This window comes from Carassius gibelio, chromosome A11, assembly GCF_023724105.1.
Source record: "Carassius gibelio isolate Cgi1373 ecotype wild population from Czech Republic chromosome A11, carGib1.2-hapl.c, whole genome shotgun sequence".
In the NCBI taxonomy this organism is placed as follows: Eukaryota; Metazoa; Chordata; class Actinopteri; order Cypriniformes; family Cyprinidae; genus Carassius; species Carassius gibelio.
In genome coordinates, this window is record NC_068381.1 from 22147271 (window position 1) to 22155510 (window position 8240).

General features: G+C 42.2%; 14 non-coding genes across 14 annotated transcripts; all 14 read right to left on the reverse strand.

Annotated features, from left to right (window-relative positions):
- Positions 1-586: 586 nt before the first annotated feature.
- On the reverse strand, positions 587-658 carry trnac-gca (transfer RNA cysteine (anticodon GCA)). Its single transcript has one exon. It is a non-coding gene; the product is annotated as a tRNA-Cys (tRNA).
- A 1101-nt stretch (positions 659-1759) lies between these two features.
- trnac-gca (transfer RNA cysteine (anticodon GCA)) lies at positions 1760-1831 on the reverse strand. The gene has a single exon. It is a non-coding gene; the product is annotated as a tRNA-Cys (tRNA).
- Positions 1832-2018: 187 nt separating this feature from the next.
- On the reverse strand, positions 2019-2090 carry trnac-gca (transfer RNA cysteine (anticodon GCA)). The gene has a single exon. It is a non-coding gene; the product is annotated as a tRNA-Cys (tRNA).
- A 274-nt stretch (positions 2091-2364) lies between these two features.
- On the reverse strand, positions 2365-2436 carry trnac-gca (transfer RNA cysteine (anticodon GCA)). Its single transcript has one exon. It is a non-coding gene; the product is annotated as a tRNA-Cys (tRNA).
- A 638-nt stretch (positions 2437-3074) lies between these two features.
- On the reverse strand, positions 3075-3146 carry trnac-gca (transfer RNA cysteine (anticodon GCA)). Its single transcript has one exon. It is a non-coding gene; the product is annotated as a tRNA-Cys (tRNA).
- Positions 3147-3783: 637 nt separating this feature from the next.
- On the reverse strand, positions 3784-3855 carry trnac-gca (transfer RNA cysteine (anticodon GCA)). The gene has a single exon. It is a non-coding gene; the product is annotated as a tRNA-Cys (tRNA).
- A 187-nt stretch (positions 3856-4042) lies between these two features.
- On the reverse strand, positions 4043-4114 carry trnac-gca (transfer RNA cysteine (anticodon GCA)). The gene has a single exon. It is a non-coding gene; the product is annotated as a tRNA-Cys (tRNA).
- Positions 4115-4387: 273 nt separating this feature from the next.
- trnac-gca (transfer RNA cysteine (anticodon GCA)) lies at positions 4388-4459 on the reverse strand. Its single transcript has one exon. It is a non-coding gene; the product is annotated as a tRNA-Cys (tRNA).
- A 665-nt stretch (positions 4460-5124) lies between these two features.
- On the reverse strand, positions 5125-5196 carry trnac-gca (transfer RNA cysteine (anticodon GCA)). The gene has a single exon. It is a non-coding gene; the product is annotated as a tRNA-Cys (tRNA).
- A 637-nt stretch (positions 5197-5833) lies between these two features.
- trnac-gca (transfer RNA cysteine (anticodon GCA)) lies at positions 5834-5905 on the reverse strand. The gene has a single exon. It is a non-coding gene; the product is annotated as a tRNA-Cys (tRNA).
- Positions 5906-6092: 187 nt separating this feature from the next.
- trnac-gca (transfer RNA cysteine (anticodon GCA)) lies at positions 6093-6164 on the reverse strand. Its single transcript has one exon. It is a non-coding gene; the product is annotated as a tRNA-Cys (tRNA).
- Positions 6165-6801: 637 nt separating this feature from the next.
- Positions 6802-6873, reverse strand: trnac-gca (transfer RNA cysteine (anticodon GCA)). The gene has a single exon. It is a non-coding gene; the product is annotated as a tRNA-Cys (tRNA).
- Positions 6874-7060: 187 nt separating this feature from the next.
- On the reverse strand, positions 7061-7132 carry trnac-gca (transfer RNA cysteine (anticodon GCA)). The gene has a single exon. It is a non-coding gene; the product is annotated as a tRNA-Cys (tRNA).
- Positions 7133-8133: 1001 nt separating this feature from the next.
- On the reverse strand, positions 8134-8205 carry trnac-gca (transfer RNA cysteine (anticodon GCA)). Its single transcript has one exon. It is a non-coding gene; the product is annotated as a tRNA-Cys (tRNA).
- Positions 8206-8240: the final 35 nt, after the last annotated feature.

Genomic DNA, 8240 nt, shown 5'->3' on the forward strand with positions numbered 1-8240 from the left:
TGTGCTTAGAGCCAAAGATTAAGTTAGATCCTACGAATCAACAATATCAAACATTGACTGCTTCACTTGAACTCAAGTCTTTGGTTACTCCAAATCAGAATCAACAACTCTACAACTCAAAACCTCCAAATAAGACAAGTCCAAAGGGGGCACCCAGATTTGAAATGTGGATGGCTTGATTACAGACTCAAATGGTTTATAATCACATACAAAATCTTTCTATGTAGACATGTTTGCACTTATTCCTAATTTGCAAAATCCAAAGGGCCACCCGGATCTGCAGTCAAATGCTCTACCACTGAGCTATACCCCCACATCTTTAAAGAAACATGCTCTTTCATTGAGCCACACCCCCACAGACTTCTATGCTTAGAGCAAAAGATTAAGTTAGATCCTACGATTCAACAATATCAAACATTGACTGCTTCACTTGAACTCAAGTCTTTGGTTACTCCAAATCAGAATCAACAACTCTACAACTCAAAACCTCCAAATAAGACAAGTCCAAAGGGGGCACCCAAATTATCCCTGCCGTACAGTATGAGCACAAAAAGGCAGGAAGATATTCCTAATCTGCCAAATTCAGAGGGGGCACCCGGATTTGAACCGGGGACCTCTTGATCTGCAGTCAAATGCTCTACCACTGAGCTATACCCCCACATATTTAAAGAAACATGCTCTTTCATTGAGCCACACCACCACAGACTTCTGTGCTTAGAGCCAAAGATTAAGTTAGATCCTACGATTCAACAATATCAAACATTGACTGCTTCACTTGAACTCAAGTCTTTGGTTACTCCAAATCAGAATCAACAACTCTACAACTCAAAACCTCCAAATAAGACAAGTCCAAAGGGGGCACCCAGATTTGAAATGTGGATGGCTTGATTACAGACTCAAATGGTTTATAATCACATACAGAATCTTTCTATGTAGACATGTTTGCACTTATTCCTAATTTGCCAAATCCAAAGGGCCACCCGGATCTGCAGTCAAATGCTCTACCACTGAGCTATACCCCCACATCTTTGAAGAAACATGCTCTTTCATTGAGCCATACCCCCACAGACTTCTGTGCTTAGAGCCACAGATTAAGTTAGATCCTACGATTCAACAATATCAAACATTGACTGCTTCACTGTAAACTCAAGTCTTTGGTTACTCCAAATCAGAATCAACAACTCTACAACTCAAAACCTCCAAATAAGACAAGTCCAAAGGGGGCACCCAGATTTGAAATGTGGATGGCTTGATTACAGACTCAATTTGAACTCATGTCGTTGATTATGTCAAGCAAGCCAGATCCAAAATGTAGACCTATTGATCTGCAGACAAATGCTCTGTCATTGAGCTATAACCCCGTACTGCATGAGCACAAACCACAAAAATGAACTTATGTCAAGGATTTGTTTATTCCTAATATGCCAAGCCCAAATTAGGCACATGGAATGAACCTGGGACATCTTGATCTGCAATAAACGCCGTGCCATTGAGATATTACCCCGTACAGCAGGGATAGGCAACTGCAGTCCTGGAGGGCCACTATCCTGCAGAGATTCGCTTCAGCCCTCATGAAAACTCACCTGCCTGTATCTATCTAGTAATCCCGAAAACACTGATTGCCTTGTCCCAGTGAGTTTAATTAGGGTTGGAGCTAAACTCTGCAGGGCAGTGGCCCTCCAGGACCGAAGTTGCTTATCCCTGCCGTAAGGTATGAGCACTAAAAGGCAGGAAGATATTCCTAATCTGCCAAATCCATAGGGGGCACCCGGATTTGAACCGGGGACCTCTTGATCTGCAGTCAAATGCTCTACCACTGAGCTATACCCCCACACACTCCCTGGATCATAGCCACACACAAGATGACAGACTCACTTTTAGATAAGGATTTTGTATATGAAAAGAATGCCAGATACAAAAAAATTACCTAGCGAGAGGATGTGCCACTGAGGTATAATCACATGCAGAATCTTACTATATAGATAAGCATGCACTTAATCCTAATCTGCCAAATCCATAGGGGGCACCCGGATTTGAACCGGGGACCTCTTGATCTGCAGTCAAATGCTCTACCACTGAGCTATACCCCCACATCTCTGAAGAAACATGCTCTTTCATTGAGCCACACCCCCACAGACTTCTGTGCTTAGAGCCACAGATTAAGTTAGATCCTACGATTCAACAATATCAAACATTGACTGCTTCACGGTAAACTCAAGTCTTTGGTTACTCCAAATCAGAATCAACAACTCTACAACTCAAAACCTCCAAATAAGACAAGTCCAAAGGGGGCACCCAAATTATCCCTGCCGTACAGTATGAGCACAAAAAGGCAGGAAGATATTCCTAATCTGCCAAATCCAGAGGGGGCAACTGGATTTGAACCGGGGACCTCTTGATCTGCAGTCAAATGCTCTACCACTGAGCTATACCCCCACATATTTAAAGAAACACGCTCTTTCATTGAGCCACACCACCACAGACTTCTGTGCTTAGAGCCAAAGATTAAGTTAGATCCTACGATTCAACAATATCAAACATTGACTGCTTCACTTGAACTCAAGTCTTTGGTTACTCCAAATCAGAATCAACAACTCTACAACTCAAAACCTCCAAATAAGACAAGTCCAAAGGGGGCACCCAGATTTGAAATGTGGATGGCTTGATTACAGACTCAAATGGTTTATAATCACATACAGAATCTTTCTATGTAGACATGTTTGCACTTATTCCTAATTTGCCAAATCCAAAGGGCCACCCGGATCTGCAGTCAAATGCTCTAACACTGAGCTATACCCCCACATCTTTGAAGAAACATGCTCTTTCATTGAGCCATACCCCCACAGACTTCTGTGCTTAGAGCCACAGATTAAGTTAGATCCTGCGATTCAACAATATCAAACATTGACTGCTTCACTGTAAACTCAAGTCTTTGGTTACTCCAAATCAGAATCAACAACTCTACAACTCAAAACCTCCAAATAAGACAAGTCCAAAGGGGGCACCCAAATTATCCCTGCCGTACAGTATGAGCACAAAAAGGCAGGAAGATATTCCTAATCTGCCAAATCCATAGGGGGCACCCGGATTTGAACCGGGGACCTCTTGATCTGCAGTCAAATGCTCTACCACTGAGCTATACCCCCACATCTTTGAAGAAACATGCTCTTTCATTGAGCCACACCCCCACAGACTTCTGTGCTTAGAGCCAAAGATTAAGTTAGATCCTACGATTCAACAATATCAAACATTGACTGCTTCACTTGAACTCAAGTCTTTGGTTACTCCAAATCAGAATCAACAACTCTACAACTCAAAACCTCCAAATAAGACAAGTCCAAAGGGGGCACCCAGATTTGAAATGTGGATGGCTTGATTACAGACTCAAATGGTTTATAATCACATACAAAATCTTTCTATGTAGACATGTTTGCACTTATTCCTAATTTGCAAAATCCAAAGGGCCACCCGGATCTGCAGTCAAATGCTCTACCACTGAGCTATACCCCCACATCTTTAAAGAAACATGCTCTTTCATTGAGCCACACCCCCACAGACTTCTATGCTTAGAGCCAAAGATTAAGTTAGATCCTACGATTCAACAATATCAAACATTGACTGCTTCACTTGAACTCAAGTCTTTGGTTACTCCAAATCAGAATCAACAACTCTACAACTCAAAACCTCCAAATAAGACAAGTCCAAAGGGGGCACCCAAATTATCCCTGCCGTACAGTATGAGCACAAAAAGGCAGGAAGATATTCCTAATCTGCCAAATTCAGAGGGGGCACCCGGATTTGAACCGGGGACCTCTTGATCTGCAGTCAAATGCTCTACCACTGAGCTATACCCCCACACACTCCCTGTATCATAGCCACACACAAGATGACAGACTCACTTTTAGATAAGGATTTTGGATATGAAAAGAATGCCAGATACAAAAAAATTACCTAGAGAGAGGATGTGCCACTGAGGTATAATCACATGCAGAATCTTACTATATAGATAAGCGTGCACTTAAACCTAATCTGCCAAATCCATAGGGGGCACCCGGATTTGAACCGGGGACCTCTTGATCTGCAGTCAAATGCTCTACCACTGAGCTATACCCCCACATCTTTAAAGAAACATGCTCTTTCATTGAGCCACACCCCCACAGACTTCTATGCTTAGAGCCAAAGATTAAGTTAGATGCTACGATTCAACAATATCAAACATTGACTGCTTCACTTGAACTCAAGTCTTTGGTTACTCCAAATCAGAATCAACAACTCTACAACTCAAAACCTCCAAATAAGACAAGTCCAAAGGGGGCACCCAAATTATCCCTGCCGTACAGTATGAGCACAAAAAGGCAGGAAGATATTCCTAATCTGCCAAATTCAGAGGGGGCACCCGGATTTGAACCGGGGACCTCTTGATCTGCAGTCAAATGCTCTACCACTGAGCTATACCCCCACATATTTAAAGAAACATGCTCTTTCATTGAGCCACACCACCACAGACTTCTGTGCTTAGAGCCAAAGATTAAGTTAGATCCTACGATTCAACAATATCAAACATTGACTGCTTCACTTGAACTCAAGTCTTTGGTTACTCCAAATCAGAATCAACAACTCTACAACTCAAAACCTCCAAATAAGACAAGTCCAAAGGGGGCACCCAGATTTGAAATGTGGATGGCTTGATTACAGACTCAAATGGTTTATAATCACATACAGAATCTTTCTATGTAGACATGTTTGCACTTATTCCTAATTTGCCAAATTCAAAGGGCCACCCGGATCTGCAGTCAAATGCTCTACCACTGAGCTATACCCCACATCTGAGAATCTTTCATTGAGCCATAACGTTCTGAGGTCTCTAATTCGAGTGGACCGAGTACCCGTCCACAGACTTCTGTGCTTAGAGCCACAGATTAAGTTAGATCCTACGATTCAACAATATCAAACATTGACTGCTTCACTGTAAACTCAAGTCTTTGGTTACTCCAAATCAGAATCAACAACTCTACAACTCAAAACCTCCAAATAAGACAAGTCCAAAGGGGGCACCCAAATTATCCCTGCCTTACAGTATGAGCACAAAAAGGCAGGAAGATATTCCTAATCTGCCAAATCCAGAGGGGGCACCCGGATTTGAACCGGGGACCTCTTGATCTGCAGTCAAATGCTCTACCACTGAGCTATACCCCCACATATTTAAAGAAACATGCTCTTTCATTGAGCTACACCACCACAGACTTCTGTGCTTAGAGCCAAAGATTAAGTTAGATCCTACGATTCAACAATATCAAACATTGACTGCTTCACTTGAACTCAAGTCTTTGGTTACTCCAAATCAGAATCAACAACTCTACAACTCAAAACCTCCAAATAAGACAAGTCCAAAGGGGGCACCCAGATTTGAAATGTGGATGGCTTGATTACAGACTCAAATGGTTTATAATCACATACAGAATCTTTCTATGTAGACATGTTTGCACTTATTCCTAATTTGCAAAATCCAAAGGGCCACCCGGATCTGCAGTCAAATGCTCTACCACTGAGCTATACCCCCACATCTTTGAAGAAACATGCTCTTTCATTGAGCCATACCCCCACAGACTTCTGTGCTTAGAGCCACAGATTAAGTTAGATCCTACGATTCAACAATATCAAACATTGACTGCTTCACTTGAACTCAAGTCTTTGGTTACTCCAATTCAGAATCAACAACTCTACAACTCAAAACCTCCAAATAAGACAAGTCCAAAGGGGGCACCCAAATTATCCCTGCCGTACAGTATGAGCACAAAAAGGCAGGAAGATATTCCTAATCTGCCAAATCCATAGGGGGCACCCGGATTTGAACTGGGGACCTCTTGATCTGCAGTCAAATGCTCTACCACTGAGCTATACCCCCACACACTCCCTGTATCATAGCCACACACAAGATGACAGACTCACTTTTAGATAAGGATTTTGGATATGAAAAGAATGCCAGATACAAAAAAATTACCTAGCGAGAGGATGTGCCACTGAGGTATAATCACATGCAGAATCTTACTATATAGATAAGTGTGCACTTAATCCTAATCTGCCAAATCCATAGGGGGCACCCGGATTTGAACCGGGGACCTCTTGATCTGCAGTCAAATGCTCTACCACTGAGCTATACCCCCACATCTTTGAAGAAACATGCTCTTTCATTGAGCCACACCCCCACAGACTTCTGTGCTTAGAGCCAAAGATTAAGTTAGATCCTACGATTCAACAATATCAAACATTGACTGCTTCACTTGAACTCAAGTCTTTGGTTACTCCAAATCAGAATCAACAACTCTACAACTCAAAACCTCCAAATAAGACAAGTCCAAAGGGGGCACCCAGATTTGAAATGTGGATGGCTTGATTACAGACTCAAATGGTTTATAATCACATACAAAATCTTTCTATGTAGACATGTTTGCACTTATTCCTAATTTGCAAAATCCAAAGGGCCACCCGGATCTGCAGTCAAATGCTCTACCACTGAGCTATACCCCCACATCTTTAAAGAAACATGCTCTTTCATTGAGCCACACCCCCACAGACTTCTATGCTTAGAGCCAAAGATTAAGTTAGATCCTACGATTCAACAATATCAAACATTGACTGCTTCACTTGAACTCAAGTCTTTGGTTACTCCAAATCAGAATCAACAACTCTACAACTCAAAACCTCCAAATAAGACAAGTCCAAAGGGGGCACCCAAATTATCCCTGCCGTACAGTATGAGCACAAAAAGGCAGGAAGATATTCCTAATCTGCCAAATTCAGAGGGGGCACCCGGATTTGAACCGGGGACCTCTTGATCTGCAGTCAAATGCTCTACCACTGAGCTATACCCCCACACACTCCCTGTATCATAGCCACACACAAGATGACAGACTCACTTTTAGATAAGGATTTTGGATATGAAAAGAATGCCAGATACAAAAAAAATACCTAGCGAGAGGATGTGCCACTGAGGTATAATCACATGCAGAATCTTACTATATAGATAAGCGTGCACTTAATCCTAATCTGCCAAATCCATAGGGGGCACCCGGATTTGAACCGGGGACCTCTTGATCTGCAGTCAAATGCTCTACCACTGAGCTATACCCCCACATCTTTGAAGAAACATGCTCTTTCATTGAGCCACACCCCCACAGACTTCTGTGCTTAGAGCCAAAGATTAAGTTAGATCCTACGAATCAACAATATCAAACATTGACTGCTTCACTTGAACTCAAGTCTTTGGTTACTCCAAATCAGAATCAACAACTCTACAACTCAAAACCTCCAAATAAGACAAGTCCAAAGGGGGCACCCAGATTTGAAATGTGGATGGCTTGATTACAGACTCAAATGGTTTATAATCACATACAAAATCTTTCTATGTAGACATGTTTGCACTTATTCCTAATTTGCAAAATCCAAAGGGCCACCCGGATCTGCAGTCAAATGCTCTACCACTGAGCTATACCCCCACATCTTTAAAGAAACATGCTCTTTCATTGAGCCACACCCCCACAGACTTCTATGCTTAGAGCCAAAGATTAAGTTAGATCCTACGATTCAACAATATCAAACATTGACTGCTTCACTTGAACTCAAGTCTTTGGTTACTCCAAATCAGAATCAACAACTCTACAACTCAAAACCTCCAAATAAGACAAGTCCAAAGGGGGCACCCAGATTTGAAATGTGGATGGCTTGATTACAGACTCAAATGGTTTATAATCACATACAGAATCTTTCTATGTAGACATGTTTGCACTTATTCCTAATTTGCAAAATCCAAAGGGCCACCCGGATCTGCAGTCAAATGCTCTACCACTGAGCTATACCCCCACATCTTTGAAGAAACATGCTCTTTCATTGAGCCATACCCCCACAGACTTCTGTGCTTAGAGCCACAGATTAAGTTAGATCCTACGATTCAACAATATCAAACATTGACTGCTTCACTTGAACTCAAGTCTTTGGTTACTCCAATTCAGAATCAACAACTCTACAACTCAAAACCTCCAAATAAGACAAGTCCAAAGGGGGCACCCAAATTATCCCTGCCGTACAGTATGAGCACAAAAAGGCAGGAAGATATTCCTAATCTGCCAAATCCAGAGGGGGCACCCGGATTTGAACCGGGGACCTCTTGATCTGCAGTCAAATGCTCTACCACTGAGCTATACCCCCACATATTTAAAGAAACATGCTCTTTCATTGAGCTA